We start from the raw sequence: 20,221 nt of genomic DNA, 5'->3' as shown, positions 1-20,221 counted from the left end.
TTTCTACATGTTATCTCCTATAATCCACACATCACTATGGAGTAAATTTTTTTTTCCTATTCATTCCTTTTTGTCTCTCTGTGTGTCCAATGCCTAAAAAGTACTTGGCACATAGTAGGCACTCAATACATATTTATTAAACAAATAAGTGAAAAAAATTGAAGACCAGAGAGGGCAAGTAACTTGCCCAAGATCACACAGCTAGGAAGTTGCAGAGCTGGTCAGACAGCATCATAGGCTCATGTGACCCCACAGCCAGGGCTCTCTTCACTCCCTCTTCCTGAGTAGTTCACATGATAACAACAGGACAGATCCGACTACTCATCCTACTTGAAGTCAATTAAGTCTCCAAGCCTCTTATTCCTTACTTGAAAATTGGAGGAAATAACTGTTTTCCCATTTAACAACTATGAGGATACATTGTGGTTCATGAGGCACTTTCACATTCACAATCCCACTTTCTCCTCATGACTACCCGTCAAGGGTAGTTATGAGCATTCAATATAGAAACGGTGAAGAAAGAGCTTAGCAAACTCTGAAGGGCCCTAGAAACAAATATTAACTTTTATATAAAATAATAAACTATTATTATGATATGTGCAAATGCCACTTTGCCTTTTCAATGAAGCATTTTCTTTTTTAAAAAAGAAAAGGGAGTCTGGCCATTTAAATTTCCAATGATCTCTACAAACAAGAAAACCAAGGACTGAACTCCAGAAGGACATATCCCAGTAGGGAAATTAGTTTAGCACCTCAGGCAGTCACTTCGTGGGTTAATCAGAGTTGGATGGTTTCCGATTCCGGCTCTTGGCCCTGTCAAGTCTTTCCTTCTAATACATGAATAAATGAATCTGGCTGCACAAGTTATTTATCAGCTCCTTCCAGGCCAGGAAACCTGAGGAGAGATTTTGCAAATCCACTGAAACCTGACTGGCTCCCAGCCTTTGTTCCCATTGTGATCAATCTTCTGGATTTAATGTCAAACCCCCCACCAGCCGCCATCAGAATAGGCCCTCCCCCATCACAAAGGCGACCCCTCCAGCTTGCCCTTCTTTGATTCTTGCCGGCCAGTTTATAAAAATGGGCAACAGGTTTTCATTTTCCATTCCTTCCACCAGAGAACTCAGCCCACCGACGCCACGTACCAAGCATTCCACAGGCCCCTGGCAACTGCACCCTCTTGGGGGAGGCGGTGAGATGGCCCAGAGCTGCTAGAGTCACCTGCTTCTTCTCAGGGCCAGCAAGATCAGACCTAGATAGGCTTACCTGATAAGAGAGCGCCGGGTAACTCTGGAGGGCATCTAGGTTTTCAGTAAACTCCGTGAGATTTCCTCCCAGTGTCCATAACATCCTGTCATCGCCAGACATCTTGCAGGATTTAAAGAAGTATTCCCCAAAGAGTTTCAGAATGGCTCCCATGGAGACACCTGTGGAATCCAAAATAAAAGCACCGGCCAGGTATTCATTCTCATTTTCACAGTCTACATTCGCTTCCAAAGGGTTCCAATCCCAGCTCTGTGATACGTTTCTGAATTCTCTCTAAGGCTTCACTTTCCTCATCAGTAAATGCCAATGATACCATCGACGGCATGGGGCCACCATGAGAAGCCCCATGCAGGCTGGCATCTAGTAGGTGCTCGTTAAATTAGTGAGTCCCCCCAATCCTACCCTGGTCTTTTCCATGGCTCCCATGGCAGAAATTTCTCTAGGATCCAGAAGGGGGTTCAAGGCTGTCAGATTCCTGTGACAATCTCTCCTGCCATCTTTAGACATCTTTGAACACAATGGCCATTAAGTGAACTAAAAAGCTACCTCTGAGAAATAATTAATACTGCAACTGAAAAACAATACCAACAAATTCATACTACATCAATTGAGCCAAAAGAGGATACCAAATATCTGCAGTGGTTTCCCCTTTCTTTCTCATCTCCTCAGCATCCTGGTCTTATTTTTTTTATGATAAGACCAATTATGCAAATATTTATTTTTAGGATCTTTATATGCTATTTACTCTTTTTTTATATACAGCAGGTTTTTATTACTTATCTATTTTATACATATCAGTGTATACATGTCAATCCCAATCTCCCGATTCATCCCACCACCACCACCCCCCCGCTTTCCCCCCTTGGTGTCCATATGTTTTTTCTCTACATCTGTGTCTCTATTTCTGCCTTACAAACCGATTCATCTGTACCATTTTTCTAGATTCCACATATATGCGTTAATATATGATATTTGTCTTTTTCTTTCTGACTTACTTCACTCTGTATGACAATCTCTAGGTCCAACCACGTCTCTAGTCTTCTTTTCAGGGCAGTTTTTACATTACATCCTCCACAGAAATTTCTCTGACTATCTTACATCACACTGACTTCTCTCTTCCTAAGTGCTGCACTTTTCTTTTCTTCCTAACTGTATGGTAATTCTGAAGGGCAGCGACCTCACACTACATGTTTTCTGAGCTGGACACAAAGTGGGTGCTTGATAAATCCCTGGGGGTAGGTTTTCGGTGTGAGCGGGGCTATCGCCCCATCTGCTCTGCTGGACTAGATTGCGTGCCATCATTTGCTTTATGGAGGGGCATGGAGTGTTTTTAAAGAATGTTTTTTATAGTTCCTGAAACAGTCATTAATCAATGTTATTTTACTCAGTGCTTGCCAAAATCTTGTAAGAGGGATCACCTTATTAACATGTCCCCTTTTTCACAGGTGAGACCATGGAGGCTGAGAGTCACCTATGTGAATTGACCTAAATTACCCAGCGTGGCAGAGGCTCTAACTCTAAATGTGGTGCTTTTTGTGCCATATCTCACAGCCTCTGGAGCAGCAGTTAGAGAGAAAAGGGGTCTCCCCCAAGGTAGGGGCTGCTTATAGGTTTTCATTATTGATACAGGAGACAGTACATCCATCCTCTGCGAGAGAACACTCTCTTATTTACGTTGGTGTGGTGAATCACGATAGGTGGTGTGGTGAATCACGAAAGCTGGTATGGTGAATCACGATAGGTCCTGAGGGCTGGGAGAAAGTCTGGAATACCCAGGCTGATGGGAGACCTGCCAGATTCACAATCACCAGAATCCATGGCTGGACCCTTGCAGGTTCTATGAGGCTCTGGCTGGGTCTAGAATTCACAAGTGGCTTTCAGGTCTCCAATTCCTACACTATCCAGGACCAATTCCTATGGGACTGGCAAAGGATCCAAGGAGGTCTGGGCACTTTCCAGCCTCTACTTTCTTCCTAAGATGGTCTGAGCCGCAGCTTCCCTACATCTCATTGTCCATAGCCAGACTATCGGACAGATCATTGTTCTGCAATCTGAGCAGAGAGTCCCCACTGAGTTGGTCAGGTCTCATCAGAGATGAATTATTTATATGTCCCAAAAATGTATTAGCCAGGTCTTCAGAATCCACACAAAGCTTGGGACGGTAGGGTGGATGTGGTATATGGCTTGTGTTAATTGCCTCTTCCGGGTTCTCTGCTTGTGGGTCCATCCCTAGCTGGATGCAGGCAGGTTTGTCTATAACAGCAATCAAGAGCCACCTGCTAACCCCCAAGGGAACTGGAATAATAAATTCCACTCCTGTCTTTTCCAGTGCTGATGAGCCCCTGGGAGGAGAACTCCTGAAAAGTACATGGACATGTGTGGAATTGTTCCTTCCTCTTTCCTCCTTCCACCCCTCCTTTCCTGCTAAATCTAGCTTGTTCAAGCTGAGGGAAAAAAAAAAAAACCAGCTGTGCTGCGCATCCCCTAGGCTGGAGCTCTGAGCAGGTGCATCCTGTAACCTGCTGGGAAAGCACAATCCCAGAGGCCTCCCCGTCCCAGGGACCTCTCTCAGGTGGATTGGGCTGTCTGCAAGACCAGCAAAGTTGTATTAAAGTGGCAGTGGCAGTCTTGTGTAGAAAGACTGTCTGCTTGACTTTTAGGTCTATAAACGTACAAAAATCCATGAAGTTTCTTGTTCCAGACACTGGTTATTTTGTCTCTGGGCACCCAGCTCTGTTCATAGGAAGGACATCTAGCTGAGTGGCCTACTCTTCCTTGAACAAGCATCTTGGGTTTGGGTGTGGTCTTTTCCATCCGTGCTGGGTTTGGGGCTTCCTGTAGGATTTGTAGTTGAGAATGCTTGTCCAGCAGAGGACAAAGGTCACTTTTCAAAACCAACACCTGAATAGTGTAGTTATACAGTTTCCCCTCAGTGAACTTAGGATTCCACGAGTTTTCTAAGTCACAGGGGGTCAGAAATATATAGGAAATGCCAAGAAAATGCAAGAGAGAACGAAACACAAGTCGTAGATGCCTCAGCATATTTTTTGATAATGCAAAGGAGAGTCTATAGCATGCTTAGTATTCTATCGTTTGTGTAGCAAATAAGGGGACATAAGGAAATATTCATCTATCTACTTATTTGTACAAAAGTAAACACAATAGACTATTGAGACTGGTTATCTACAGGGCACTGGGAATGGGTAGAAATGTTAGAATGGTTGTGGAGTGTGTGTGTATGCAGGTGGTGGGGAACTTCTCTGAGTGTAATTTTTTGCAGAGTTCTGGTTTGCAGAATCATGTTAATGACTCATACGCTTAAATTAAAGAAAATAAGATCAATAAGGGTAGGGAAAACTCTAAGATGGAATACAAACAGAAACATAATTAACAAAACAGTATTTCAACAGAACAGTTCTGAATAACCTAATTGCCCAAGAAAAAAATAACCCAGTAAAATTTGAACATAGTATTTAGACTTTCTCCTTAGGCTAAAGACAAAACAAAATTTAAACAAGTATTTGACTGTAGCGAGTAGGCTTTCTTCTCACAGCAGTATGAGTCAGCAATTCTGAAACGACTTTTTAAACACTCAAGGATGAAACCTGTAAGTAAATACGTGGTAAATGATGGGAACCAGCTTTCTCATTATGCGAGAAAGAAGAAGACTAGAATGAAGCCTGTGGTGTAGATTAGGAAATCTACCCTAAGAAGACCACAAAACCCATCACAGTTTCAGATAGATGGATAGAAAGGAAGAAAGAGAGGGAGGAAGATGACAGATAGATGGATGGTGTGTGTGTGTGTGTGTGTGTGTGTGTGTGTGTGTGTTCAGGGTTCCTTGGAGAAATGGCAGATTTCAGGGCTGGGGCAGGAAAATGATGAGTTTATAACATCTTGTCACACCAGAAAGTAAAGAAGTGATCAAAGAATGATGGGGGAGGGAGGGTGGGAGGGAGACACAAGAGGGAAGGGATATGGGGATATATGTATACATATAGCTGATTCACTTTGTTATACAGCAGAAGCTAACACAACATTGTAAAGCAATTATACTCCAATAAAGATGCTAAAAAAAAAAATAAGAATGATGGGGACATGTCAAGGACACAAGGACCAGCTTGGATGGGCTCTAACTGGCTAAATCTTGGAGAATTTGAGCATCAAAATAATTAAAGGATTACAACCTACTAAAAAATGAGTCAAGAGTTCACACTGGGATGGATGGATAGATAGATGGATAGATAGATAGATAGATAGATAGGGAAAATTCTTCCTTATTGTAGAAATTCAACTAATAAATGTAAAAGAAATGATATACTTAGAAAATCACCATTTGGCCACTCATAATTATTAATTCAGATAAGAATCACCAATGAATACTAAAATTAGGGAAGGAGAAGTTTGAGAAACAACAAGATAATATACATAGTCTGAAAGTATCTTCTCACAAGATACTAATTTCGAAGGGAAAAAATAATAACTTTACAGTGGAGAAACCTGGCAGATTCCATATTAACTAAGCGATCAAAGTTAACACCAATAATGGGACAAATCGACATAAGATGCCTCCTGATATGATGAACTGGGAAGGAAAAAACATCACTCTGTGGTCTTTCCACCAAGAAAGCATAGCCTGAATTGAATCATGAGAAGATATCAGATAATCCTGAGTTGAGGGGCATGCTACAAAATAGCTGACCAGAACTTTCCAAAGATGTCAACGTTATAAGACCCAAAGAAAGACTTGGGGACTGTTCCAGACTGCAGAAAGCCAAAGAAATGTGACAACTGACATGATCCAGGGTTTTCTTTTGTCCTACAGGTCATTACTGGGAAAGCTGGAAAAATCTCAATGAAATCTGTAGATGAGATAATAGCACTCACTTCCTGAGTTTGATAGTTGTACTGTAGTTACTTAAGAGAACTTTTAGGGATAAAGAGACATCATTTTCTTAACATACCAACGATTCAGGAAAAATATATAGATATAGATATAGATACAGAGAGAAGGATAGAGCCAACATGGTAAAATGTTAACATTTGGGGAATATAGATGAAGAGTCTATGGCAATCCTTTGTACTATTCTTACAAACCTTCTGTGAGTTTGAAATTATGTCAAAGTAAAAAGGTTTTTCCGATTGTCCTGAAAAGACCTTAGGAAATCTAATATAAGAAGACCACAGCTATCCACGGCCAGCTGAGATACGGCTAGGTCCTGGGCCTCTGTAATATTCTGAATTTTGAATTTTGCTGAGTATAATCAGGGTATTATGATTATGCTTTAAAATGTCTTTATGTTGTTAGAGACTCATACTGAAATATTTACAGGTACAATTATGGGAAACCTGAGATTCACTTTAAGACTTTCCAGCAAGAACAAAACCAGAAAAAAGGGTAGAGGAACCAGAGAGATGAAACAAGATTGGTGAAATAGGAATAATGATTGAAGCTGGGTGAAGGGTATGTGGGCTTCAGTGTATAATTCTCTCGAATTTAGTGTATGTGTGAAAATTCTATTAAAAAGTTGGTGGTTTTTTTTTTTTAAATAGAAGACTTCTTCGATGGCAGGGAAATAAGTGTCACAAAGTGTCTGTGCTTGGCTTCCCAGGAGAGCTGTAGAGCCTTCTGGGGAGTTTTTCAATTGGAATGATGTATAAACTCAAACTTTCTGACTTAGCAAGCTTGGCTCTTTGGCGTCACCAAGAAATGTTTACTAATTGCTGGGCGACACCTCAAGGGACTGGAAAGAACAGAGGTAGGCTGTACAGGACAGCGGGAGGGGACACCTGCTAAGGCTCAGTGGGGGCCCCAGAGCCACCGCCGCCCACGCTGGGCCTTCTGGGCAAAGGGCTGCTCGGGGCTGGACTGCCCACGACCCTTGCCTGCTTCCCGTCACCCAGAAACAGGCAACAAGACCCTCATTGTGACCATCCTCATGGTGACCCACCTGAGGCACCCAGAAAAGCATGTGCTCTTCCACAAGACAGGGAAGTGATTGCTACACATTTCTGAGAGTTTTCTATTGAAAATGGGTATTTTTCCCCCAAAGCTTTGGTTTCCAAAAGAATAAGTTTTAGGTATCGGGAAAGAACTATTCATCTAGAGTACTGTCCTTCTCAAATAATATATGGCTTCAGACACGCACGAGATAACCAGTGGGGAAATCTTCTGTGAGGAGATAGAGGCCTTTAAGAAACGGAGAAGGGGACTTCCCTGGTGGTCCAGTGGTTAAGACTCCACGCTTCCACTGCGGGGGGCATGGGTTCGATCCCTGGTCGGGGAACTAAGATCCTGCATGCCACACAGCGTGGCCAAAAAAAAAAAAGAAGAAGAAGAAAAGGAGAGGAACAGCTGCCCATGTTGGTACCATAGGTTGCAAGAAGGAAACAGACTCTAAATTGGGAGGGCTGGGTTCCAGGTGCAGCAATAAGTTGATGAGGCAATAGAGAAAAGGGAGCTGGGAAATGGATGCAGGCAGCTCAGGTGGGAGACCCTTTGCAGCCAGGGCGCAGTCTCACTCATGCCTGGTATAAGCTGCCAGCTTCCTGGTGAGCTTTGAAACAGAGACGTTGGCCCAACTAGGGGTCCACTGGGTGGTCTCAGTGGACCTGCTTTGCTGGTCCACTGAGAGAGAGGGGCCTGCTTTGCCGAGTACCCACTCTGTGGTAGACACTTTGCTTACATTACTGGACTTCATCTTGAGGATAACCATCCAAGGTAGGTGCTGTAGGTACCAGCGACGTTTACCGATGGGGAATTTGCCCCAGGTTACCCTATTAGGAGACGGTACAGCCAGGGGACTCACCCAGGGCTCGCTGATTCCAAAGCCCTCCCCAGAGATCGCATGCCCACCCAGCCAAACGCTCCTCCCGCCCGCAGGCTGCAGCGATGGCCTTGGAGTCAGGACACCTGAGTTCCAGCTCCATTTCTGGTTGGTTGCAGGGTTTGGGTTGCTTATCCTACCTCAGAGGGTCACAGTAAAGATCAAATATGATAGGCCTGATTTTAGGACTTTGTAAAATTTTATGTTGTTACTCTTCTTTTTACAGAGGTAGGTGCAGAGAAGGCTTGCTGGCATTTGCCGATGGTTAACTGTTGAAATGTGTTTCACTACTGGTTTCTTAGTGAGCAAAGTCTAGACGGGCACAACTGTGTCCAATGGCTATTGTGTGTTGTTTTGAATTTTGTCACTTCAGATCACTAATAACCCACTTACAGACTAAGTAGGCACTTATTCATATACAGAACAATTCTTATGCAAGGCTCAACCTGCCATCTGGTCCCATCCTGAATTATGCTAATTAGAAAGCACAGAGCTATGCAGTGGCAGAGTGGTCTGGAAAAGTCCCAACAATTGCTTAAAGGTAGAGAAACGGCATTCTGGAGCCCACTTGGAAGGCAAAGCACTAGCGAGTGGTAATGGAGCATGCTTTTTTCTTTGTCTAAGGGAAGAGTTTGTCTCAATTGACAAGTGTCTTTTATTAAACAGTGAAATGCCCTTCCTGCAGAATTCTTCCCTTCGGCAGGGACTTGCTCTCTCTGATTCATGGGAGATAGATGTTAGACATGATAGATAGATAGAAAGATAGAAAGATAGATAGATAGATAGTTAGATAGGCAGGTAGATGTATAGCCAGGGCACTCACCCAGGTCTATCTGATTCCAAAGCCTTTGCTAGAGACGTAGTCAGTCTATATATCTATATCTGTATCTATATCTGTATCTATTTCTATCAATAGATAGACAGATGTGGAGAGAAACCACACAGCCTACGCTTCCCAGGGCCATCCTGATTCCAAGTCTCAAGCATGTGTTTACTCAGATTTGAATCTCAACTTTTGATTTGAAAAATGCATTCACTGTACTTATATACCCTTTCAGGGATAGACCAACAGATGTCGTTGAGATAAACAAGAAGAAAACACCCTTCTGATTTTCAAAGGTGGACAGATAGAAATCACAGTGGTAGACTTTGGCCTTTGGTAGAAAGGCGATGTGAGTCAGACCACACATTGGTCTATAAACTTGTTGCTGCCTCTGAACGTATTAGTTGGTTTGGAACTGTGAATGCACTGGGGCAGGTGTGTGACGGGATCTCTCTGCTAAAGGTACTGCTACACCACATGGTGTCCACAATCATACATAGTTACAGAAACAGCCTGGGCGTGATATTAGACATATGTAGCATTTCTTTCTGGACATATAAAAACTTATTAGATTCCTGTACTGGTTTGCCAGGGCTGCCTTAACTACATGCTGTAGACTGGAGGGCGGCCTAAATAACAGAGATTTATTTTTTCACAGTTCTGGAGGCTAGAAGTTCAAGATTAAGGTGCCAGTATGGCCGGATTCTAGGAGAGCTCTCCTTCTGTCTTCTCCCTCTTTCCTCACATTGTGTGTGTGTGTGGTGCAGGGGTGTGGAGGGAGAGACAGACAGACAGAGACACAGAGAACAAGCTCTCTCTAGTGTCTCTTCCTATAAGGGCACTAGTGCCATCATGAGTCCCATCCTCATAACTTCATCTAAACCTAATTATCTCCCCAAAGGCCCCACCTGCAAATACCATCACACTGGGGGTTAGGGCTTCAACGTATCAATTTGGGAAGGGGCACAATTCAGTCCACAATAGTTCTTCAATAAAAAAGAGATTTTAAAAATCTTGAAAAATGTCTGTTTCTTACAGATCCGTTCTCCAGATCATGAGATGAGTATACTTTTCCTGTAAAGGGCAAATAGTAAACATTTCCAGCTTTGAAGGTCATGTGGACTGTGGAGTAGTGCATGTTAGAATAAAGAGTGCATGCTTTGAGAAAACATATGTAACACCATAACCGCATGTTTAAAAATACTAAAAAGCAATGTTTAAGAAAATAAACCCCCAAATCTCTTCGGCATGTGTGTTAAACCAGAAGATGGAGAGGTAGCACCCGGCCGGGGCAGGTGTGCTGCTGCACCTGGGCCAGGAAGGCTGCTACTTAGGAGCGGAGCTGAGTCTGGAAGCCGGGGCTCTGGGCTCCCAGCCCAGGGGTGGCGCAGTGCTATACAGAGCACACGGTCTGGGGTCAGACTCCTGCAGGAAATCTCACGCCACCTGCCTGTGGACAGCCCAAGCCCCACACAAACCTCCCCCAGCATCAGCTACGGGGATGACAAAGGGGTCTGGGAGCCCCCCAAACAGGCAGGACAGAGTACGAGTGGGGTTTGCAGGTGGCACTGGCCTACTTTTTCTCCAGAAGCTCTCCCTGTGAGCCCCTTTGGAGAGGGGTTCGACGGGGGGATGCCCAGCTGTGACTGCTGGGAGACCACATGAGCCCTGCCTGCCAACCACCTGTGTCCTCTTTCAAAGGGTCACTGCCAAGGGAAGCTGGGCACTGGCTTTGGAAAGTGTCCGGAGATGTTGTTGCTCTTGGATCCCAGATTCAAGGAGCTGAACGATCGAATGAACATTTCACTCCCTGCACCTCATTTCCAATCTCAGAGACAACCTTATCGAGTTCTGTTAGGAGGTGCAGGTGACAAGTCACTAGGAGCTGACAAACCTCTGACTGGACCCATTGATGCTCCGGATTCCTCCTCGCTCCAATCACCATCATCCTGCCAGCCCTCGTTGGCACCACTGGCCCCTGCTTGGCTCAGACAAACAGCCTGATGAGCCAGGGGCAGCAGGTAGCCCGGAATGCTGGGGACAGCAGGTGACCTCCCCTGGCTGGGAAGGGTCTGCTCATCACACACGTCTACCCCCTAAGCCTCAACAACCCGCCTCGAGGCTTTGCAGACACTCCCAGCTTCTCCCAGATGCAGACGCCCAGAAGGTCTTCTGCATCCAGGAGATGACCGGGGACATGAGAAGACACAGATGTCGGTCAAATCGCCATGTGAAAATCCAGGGAAAAGCTCTCTTTTCTATTGGATCCAGGTGCATGAGGTTAAGGCTGGCATATTTATTTTTTAATCAGAGAATTCTTCTGAGATTCAAAGGAAGAGGAAATAAACACAATGCCTCACCTGACACAGGCACGTTACACATCACTACCACATTCTGGAGGAGCCCCCGTCCCTGTGGGCTGAAGCTTGGCTGGCTGCCCAGGTGTGTTCTCCAGCACACCTGCTGGGCTGGTTCTGCGGTGCCTGGTCTGGCTGACTTTAACCTGTAACCGCCTCAGCAAGAGGCCCCGAGGACAGCAGGCCAGTTGTCTGGGCCCTCAGAGGCACCGTGAAAGCAGCTAGAAACCGCCCCCCCTGCCTCCTGATCCTCTGGGGCTGCACAGGAACCAGCTGGAAGGCCCTGAGCTTCCAGGACTCACCCACATGTCCAGCAATTCTGCCCCAGGGTCTCTGATGCCAGGTGAGGATGTTGATCCAGTGACCCCCTGCGATAATTCCTAAATGCCCTCTTAGCATGACCCAAAGCCACACTGCCTGTTGAGGAATGGGCAGGGGAAATTTAACTGGGGCTGACAGAGGGATGTTATCAAAGAGGCTGGAAGTGCCGGGAGCCTTCCTCTGCTTCCTGCATGCAGCCCCTAGAACCTGCGGCAGGGGACGCCACCTGCCCCTCCTTCCTGACCAGGGCCCAGTTCACTGTGTGCTCAGTGCTGGTGAGAAGGGAGGATAAAGGAAAGCAGGGTGGACCGGGTTGAATAGTGTCCCCCCAAAATCTCTGTCCACCTGGAACCTCCGAATGTCACCTTCTTTGGAAGTGGGGTCTTTGCAGATAGAACTGGTTAAATGAAGATGAGGCCATACTGCGTGAGGGTGGGCCCCAAATCCAGTGACATATCCTTATAAGAAGGCTGTGTGAAGACACACAGGGAAGAAGGCCACGTGAAGATTGAGGCAGAGATTGGAGTGATGCAGCTACAAGCCAAGAACTGCTAGCAACCAACAGAAGCTAGGAGAGAGGCATGGGACTGGTTCTCCCTCAGAGCCTCCAGAAGGAATTAACCCTGCTGACACCTTGATTTTGGACTTCTGGTCTCCACAACTATGGGAGAATAAACTTCTGTTGTTTGAAGTCACCCAATTTGTGGTACTTTGTTACGGCAGCCCTAGGAAATTAATACAGAGGGAAGGAAGGGAGGAAATTTTTTTTGAGAACTTATTATACACCAGGTACCACATTTGGTATATTCCACATACATTATCTCATTTAATCCTCAAAACAACTCTGAAGGGTAGATCTTATAATTATTCTCATTTGAACAGTGAGAAAACTATGACTGGAATAAGTTAATTGTCCTCGGTCCTTAAACTAGAAAGCGATAGAGCTAACTTCTCTCTTTGTCCTGTAGCTCTGCCCCTCAGTGCCTGGGGAGTGAGCAAGTTAATACAATAAACCATCCCTTGCTGATATATCCATTCTGGGAGTACATGTGCATTGTAAACGGGACCATCCACACATTGTCCCCCCAATTATGACCCTGTCAATGGCATTTTAATGTCTGGGCAGATGGGAAGATGTCCCATGGCAGAGCAGATGAGGGAGAATGGCCCTCAGCACCCCACAAAGCACACCATGTCCATTTCCAGAGAAACACAATGGGATTCTCAGTGCTGTTCCTCCTGACAGCCAGAAGTCATTGTGACGATCTATTTCAAAGATATAACAACATCTGTCAGAGACAACATCGAAGCCAAATATGACAGTGGTGTTGCAGATGATGAAATTCAGTGTTGCTCACAATTTTTGTCCATAAGACGCATAAGGTTACTCAAATGGAAGGGATGAGTTACCAGGTTTGGGTGGGCCTGAAATCCAATATGACTGCAGTTCTTATGGGAAGAGGGAAATTTGGACATAGAGACATAGACACACAGGGGAAAGGTGGCCATATGAAGACGGAAGCAGAGACTGGAAGTATGCTGTCACAAGGAACAGTTGGGATCACCAGGACCTGGAAGAGGAAGGATTCTTCCCTAGAACCTTCAGAGGGAGCGTGGCCCTGCTGGCAACTTGATTTCACACTTCTGGGCCCTGAGCTGTGATAGAATAAATTTCTGTTGTTTAAGCCACCCGGTTAGTAGTACAGTTGATCCTCATTATTTGTAGATCCGTATCTGCAAATTTACCTACTCCCCAAAGTGTACTTGAAACCCCCAACTCAATACTCATCAGAGCTTTCGTGGTCATTCGTGGATGTGTACAGAGCAGGGAAAAAAGTGAGCCACCCAACATGCATGTTTCTGGCTAAGGTCACAGGAGGCAATGCTCTGCGTTCTGGACTCGGTTCTCAGACTATAAACAAGTGTCCTCTCGGCAAACTATGTAGAACTACGTTTTTGCATTTTTGTTCTTTTTGTTGGTTCTGCTGTTTAAAATGCTCCAAAGCATGGTGCTGAAGTGCTGTCCAGTGTCCTAAGCACAGGAAGGCTGTGATGTGCCTTACAGAGAAAATACATGCCTTAGATAAGCTTCATTCAGGCACGGGTTGCAGTGCTGTTGGCCGTGAGTTCAATGTTAATGAATCAACAATACATATGGAAAAAGGTGTCTTTAAACCGACACACACACAAAATAAGATTATGTATTTATGAGTTATGCAAATGAAAATGGTTGTGGCCAGAGGCTCTCAGGAACCTAACCCTATCTTTCCTATAGGAACAATGGCTCAGTAATTTGCTAATTCAGTGTTTGCAAACTTTATAGACCAGAACTACCGCAAATAATGAGAATTGATCATACTTTGCTACAGCAGCCCCAGGAAGCCAAAAAAAGCCCTATTCAGACTTACCAAGAACCTTGCAGGCCTCTTGGATGAGCTTAATGGTGATGACGTCATCATACACTGTGTAAGTCATACACTGTGTAAGTCATGAAGGCATCTTGCACTTCTGCAGAAGCTCTGAAAGATAAATCGCGGTGCAATGGAAATCCAGCAACTGGAGCTTTGCCCCAGGAATATACCCACCAACCCAGCAAGATATAGCAAGAACACTCCTGATCATAAGGGATGGGAAGCATTAGAGTGTTTGGGTGTCAGCTCTTCAAAGAAGCCTTCCCTGGAGCCCAGTTTGGATCAAGAGCTCCCTTCTTGAGTACCCACAGCAGGCTATGAGTTTCCCCAACTTCTATCCAGATTATCGGTCTTACCCTCTAGACTGGGTTCCTTGACTGTGACTTTTATTGTGACATCTTTGAAGCCCCTGCAGATGGCACTGTGCTTGGCATGTGTTAAGAACCTAATACACGGTAGTGAACTTGGAGCTCTGTGGTCACGGAGCCTCCTTCTCTGAAGCAGGTAGAGTAGCTCACGGTTTTACATTGTGCTTGGCTGGGTTGTAGGAGTTGCTGCTGGACTTTGGTCTTGCAACAGCTAACCAGACCTGGTGAAGAGAGGCTTAACCAGGGAGTCAGAAAATTTGCACTCTTGGCTTGGCTCTTGTGTGAATCACTAAAGTGTAGTTAGCAATTCAGTCAACTTAGGGGGAAGGAGACAGGTCAGGGAATGCTTCCCTGAGAAAGGGAGGTTTCATTGGAACTGAGGAATGGGTAGGCCAAGAGGAGCATTCTGGACACAGAGAATATGCTTCGTGGCAGCAGAGAGCACATTTGAAGAACAGCGAAGAGTACAGAACATTTGAATTTATCCCTGAACACATCATAGAATCTTGGAATTGGGAGAGGCGAGAAATTTCCTAATTGTCCAATTTCCCACCTTATAACTCAGTTTCTTCCTAGCAAGAATCTCACTTCCCTGCAAGGCAGTACATTCTATTCACAGACTACTCTCTCTGAAAGAAGTTTCTTAAGTTGAGCTAAGAAACCTACTTCTGAGCCCTATCAATACCTTCTATTTGTTGAGCATCTGCTTTCGGCCACAGATGACAGATTATTTCTAATCACACCTTGTACTGTTGAGGAAACTGACGCTCAGAGAGGTTAGTGTCTCGCCAGCATCAGCCAGTGGACAAATGAAGGGTCTCTGAAGACCACATACATCCTGCATTTTGCTGCTGCTACTGGCCTTAGTTCTGCCCTTAGGGGAAAGGCAAACTGGGCTGGTCCCACCTCCAGATACCTAGCCCTCTGTCTTTGAAGATCCTTACTCACTCCTAAATCTTTACATTTTTCTCCTTTATCTTTCTGGAATTCATCTTCTTCACTGCAAAATACGGTAATGATAACTGTCCCACATTTCTGACAGGAGTATGGATGAGGATAAAATAGGATGACCAAAGGGAGAGAGCTTGGGGAAAATGAGAAGCACCATCTCATGTGCCAAGAGGAGCTTCAATAGTACTGAGGACACGGAGGTGGCCTGGAAAACTGGGGAGTGACTTGGGCTGGGAGGCAGGAGACTGTCCCAGGCCCATCCTGACACAGATGAGCTCTGAGGGGAAAATCCCTCCCTCTCTTTAGGCCTCAATTTCCTTATCTGTAAAATAAAGGAGATGGTTGGTGAATTCAGTGTTCCTCAACCATTTTTTCAATCCATGTTCCTCCTCTTCATACACATACTCACTGGGGATTCTCAGACAGCCCCAGGGGCCCTGACCCTGCGGTCGCACGATTGAACTAGAAGCTCCCTGAGCTTCCCTCTGTGTGTAAGGCTTCCTGCTCGTGTGCATGTCTGTACAGTGGTCCCTAAGCATCAGCAGATGCAGCTCTGCAGAGAAACTGGTGGGGCCCGGGGCAGAGGGGGGATCTAAACCACCACCTCTCCCTTAAATGGGGTGTTCTCTGCCGTGTGGCCATCACCCCCGTCCTGCTCCCCAGGGCCCGTGGGCCTCTGTGAAAACACGTGCCCTGCTTCTGTGTCTATGAGCAAAAGAGAAACATAATGGGCAAGACGCATATTTAAACTTGACATGGTGCCATGGTTTGTTCTGAAGGCCCCAGAAAGATTATGTCATCTCCAGGACCCTTGGAAATGAAACAAACTCTGTGGCATCCCCAGGCCTTTGGTGGGACCACCCATTCATACCTGTCTGGGTCTGGCAGCCTCTTCTTTCCTATAGGCTGAGCTCATAGCACTTTAGTGTCAAAGTGTGTATATGTTGCACATTTCTGGGATGCCAGACATGCCCAGACTGTTATGATTACACAGAGATTGTCAGTCTTGTTTACTGATCCCAGGATCTTGCATCTAACACTTCTCACAGAGTCAGTGCATGCTTACATATAGAGTCACTTGAATCGCTTTAGTGAAACAGTCTGTTTACCAAGAATTAAAAAAATAAATAAGCCAATTGATATCTTTCTAGTAAGATGGCAAAGCCTCTGGTAAGAAGAGAAGGAGAGAAAAATGGCCATCAGAAAACATGTTAAAAGAGATTGGGGATTGGAAAATCAGTGAATGCGGTAAACGAAGTAAGAGGTCAATGTTTCCAGCTCAAAAAAGAGCAGAGTATTTCATGTAACATGAAAAGTGCCAACCACGCAGGTGGTCACATAGACACATATTCAGGAGATGCTGCGAGTCAGTATTTAACTAAAACAGTCAGTCATTAAATGTATGTTCTTCTTTAGTTGGTTTCAGCTAATGATACCCAAAATATCTGGGCAGGAAACCACGGCCAGGCTGCCTGTTCCAGGATAACTTGGGGAGCAAAATAAACGTACAGATTCCTGGGCCCTAGAGGTGGTGTCTGGAAATTCATATTTTTTTAACCACTTGTCTCTGATGACTCTCCAGGCTTGGACACCACTGCTCAGAAACACTTTCTAGGATTCAATCTGGCAAGGCAAAGGATTACAAATTATAGATCTTACATTGTTCGACATGACTAAACTGATGTAATGGTTTCTAAGAGTCCGGAGTGAGCCGTAAAGCCCACAGGAAAAATAAATAGCACTCTGTAGCCAGTTTCAGGCCAAGAAAATGGGATTGATTCTAAAGCATGGGAAATTGTTCCTTCATGAGTTCCCTTATGGCAGGTGGGGAATTCATATAACAAATCTGAGTGTCACCGCGTGACCCAAGGTATAGCTGGGGAAGGGGAGGCGCTGAGAATTGGTTGGGGAGGAGGGGTGTTGTCCTAGTGCCGTGGCCATCTGCTATTTGGAAGACGCACCAGCCTGTCACCCAGCCAGTCGTCTGGCTGGTATCCACAGCTCCCCAGGCTTTCATGACAAATCCAGACTTCTTGGGTTGATGCAGACAGTCCTCCGTGACCTAACACCTGGACCACCCCCCCTTCTCTCCTCCAGACTCTCCTCTAGCCGTTCCTCCAGCTACTCAGAATTCCAGCCATGCCCATTCTTCCTCCCTCCCTTCCCACAGACTCTCCCTCCACGGGGAGGGCCCTCACTCCCTCTTATCTGGCTAACTCTTGTTCCTCCTTCCCAGCTCAGCCTAAGAATCACTGCCCCTGGTTGTTCTGAGCAACAGTCAGATGCAGGCGTCCCTCCTCAGAGCCCTGAGCCTCCCCGTGTTTACCTGCCTTAACACCGGCTGCAAGTGGAGGCTTGGATTTGCCTGTCCAAACGCTCCCTAGACTACAGAGTCCCAAAGGGCAGGGAAATGTCATTTGACTTCATATCTTCAACACCTACCATTGTACCTGGCACACAATAGGGCCTGATGGATATTTATAAGAGAATGTAGCAGATGAGAGACACCTACCTTGACAGAGGCTCACACATTCACTGCATGTGAGTCAGGAGACCTGGGAGCTAATCCTGGTTCTGCCATAATGCAGCTGGATAACTCGGAACAAATCTCGCTGTGCCTCCATTTCTTCATCTTTATAATGATAGTATCGGGTTAGGTCAATGTTTCCATGGAGATTTTGATGTCCATCCCTCCCCTCTCGTGCCCTTCACTCTCCCCAGCCAACACATGACATGATTCACTGAGAAAGACTCTGATGCTTCAACCAGCAGTTCTCAAACTGTGTTCCATGGAACCCCTGTGGGTCCCTAAGATGCTTTTAGGGGTCCATGAGGTCAAAACCACTTTCATAATAAAATCAAGACATTATTTGCTCTTTTCACTGGTGGATATTTGTGCTAATGGTACAAAAGCACTGGTGGGTAAACTATTGGTGCCTTAGCATGAATAACAGTGGCATTACTCTATACTAAGTAGTCACTGTATTTTCTTCACTGCCACAATTCATGGTTTAAAAAAGAAAAAAGAGGAAAGGTCAGCTTCACTTCAGATCATCCTTTATGACACGGTAAAAAATATCAGTTTTATTAAATCTTGGCCTTGAGTACACATCTTCTGACCATTCTGCATGACAAAGTGGGAAGCATGTGTACACAGAAAGCACTTTGCTGTATACAGAAGTGTAGAGGGTCACCTCAAGGAAAAGCACTTCTGCAATTGTTTTTGTGAGCTGAATTAGCCACTTTTTTCATGAAACATCATTTCTACTTGAAAGAACCACTGATAGACAAATAACGGTTACTCAGACTAGGATATTTGGCAGACATTTTCTTAAAAAAAGAACAAAGTTAGCTTGTCATTTCAAGGAAAGTAACTGACAGAATTTGTTGCCAATGATCAAACTCAAGCTTTCAAGTGAAAATTGGAATTTTGGAAAACTTGCATCTGCTACTGTGAGCTCATTAGCTCCCCAATTCTAAGAGGCTTTGGTGAGATTGTGGTGATATTGACAAATGTGATTTTGGTATTGTATAATGTACTGTATCATGTCAACATTCATAAGATCTGCATAACTCAAGGAGCTAGTATTTTCCAAATGACAAATGCATGACAGCTCAAAACAATGATAAAAGATTTATTTCAAAGGGTAACACAGGCCATGGGACTTGCACATAGAGTACAAAAAAGGCCATTGGTGTGGTTTCACACTCAATATTGTAACAGATCTTTGAGAAACAACCACTTGTGGAGCTTTGGTGGGGTTTAAATGAATCACCACAATTATCTAAAAAGAGCATTAAAACACTTCGTCCTATATTTTCTTCATATAGTTCAACCAAAACCACAGATCACAGCAAACAGGGTATGGAAGAGAATATCCAACTATCTTTTAGCAATTCAAATGTTAAAGTGATTTGTGAAAATCTGAAAAGAGTGACATTTCACTTTTCTCCCTAATTTTTTTATTTGGATAATGCAGTTATTTTTCATAAACATAATATTTATGCTGACATGTAATGGGTTTATTATTGTTATTTTTAGATCAATTAATAAATGACTATTTTTTAAAGTTTCTCAGTTTAAATTTCTAATATAGTAAATGCCAATAAATAAACAAAAGTCCTTGGGGTTTTTAATAATTTTTAAGAGTAAAAAGGCTACCTGAGACAAAAATGTTTGAGAATTTCTCGTTTACACCCAGAGTGAATCAGATTTACTTTTGAAGCCAACGAGGCTGAAGTTGCTGGGGAGGAATCAACCCTGCCCAGCCCCCTCTACCTTGGAGCCATCCCCAGCATGGAGGGGGGATCCCTGTGTGCCCTGATGGTGGTCCTGGGTGCCTGTGGGAGGGACTTCTGGCCACCCAGCCCCCAAGGGCCACCTTCCCCTGGAAGACTCAACAAGCATCCAGACCTTAATGTGACCCCCCAAAAAAGGCATCCAAAGGAAAGGCCACAGTCCCTTAACTGGGGACCACCTCATCCCAGAGAACTTGATAGAAGGCAGGGGAAGAAGGGGGGAGACAGGTAGAGATGAAGGGCTGGCCTTCTCCTGGGACTTGCTACCAGGAAAGAAGCATTCCTTTGTAAGAAACTGCTGAGAAAGTTATAGATGTACAGGGAGAAATTTGTCTAAGCTATCAATAAAAATAAAACACAATAAAAATAATTTTCAGCCAGCCATGTCAGAGGAATATTCATTCTATTCTCTTTATGGAAAATGATCTTATTAAATCATTGTCATATGAATGGGCAAACCAAAAGCAGCCAAAGATGTGAGTAAAAATGTTATAAAAGTGGATCAATAGTTAATTAATGATAGTAATAATAAATAAACTTTACCTTTGGGGCCTTTGATGTTTTGTTATCTGTCAGCTTTTAATTTTTTTCTCATTCT

General features: G+C 44.6%; 1 pseudogene; it reads right to left on the bottom strand.

Annotated features, from left to right (window-relative positions):
* LOC118884402 overlaps positions 1–14,106 on the bottom strand; it is a 38,429-nt pseudogene extending 24,323 nt beyond the window's left edge.
* Positions 14,107–20,221: the final 6,115 nt, after the last annotated feature.

The sequence above is a fragment of the Balaenoptera musculus genome, chromosome 18 (assembly GCF_009873245.2).
Source record: "Balaenoptera musculus isolate JJ_BM4_2016_0621 chromosome 18, mBalMus1.pri.v3, whole genome shotgun sequence".
In the NCBI taxonomy this organism is placed as follows: Eukaryota; Metazoa; Chordata; class Mammalia; order Artiodactyla; family Balaenopteridae; genus Balaenoptera; species Balaenoptera musculus.
Note: the sequence above shows the minus strand (reverse complement) of the source record. Positions and strands in the feature narration are given on the sequence as shown.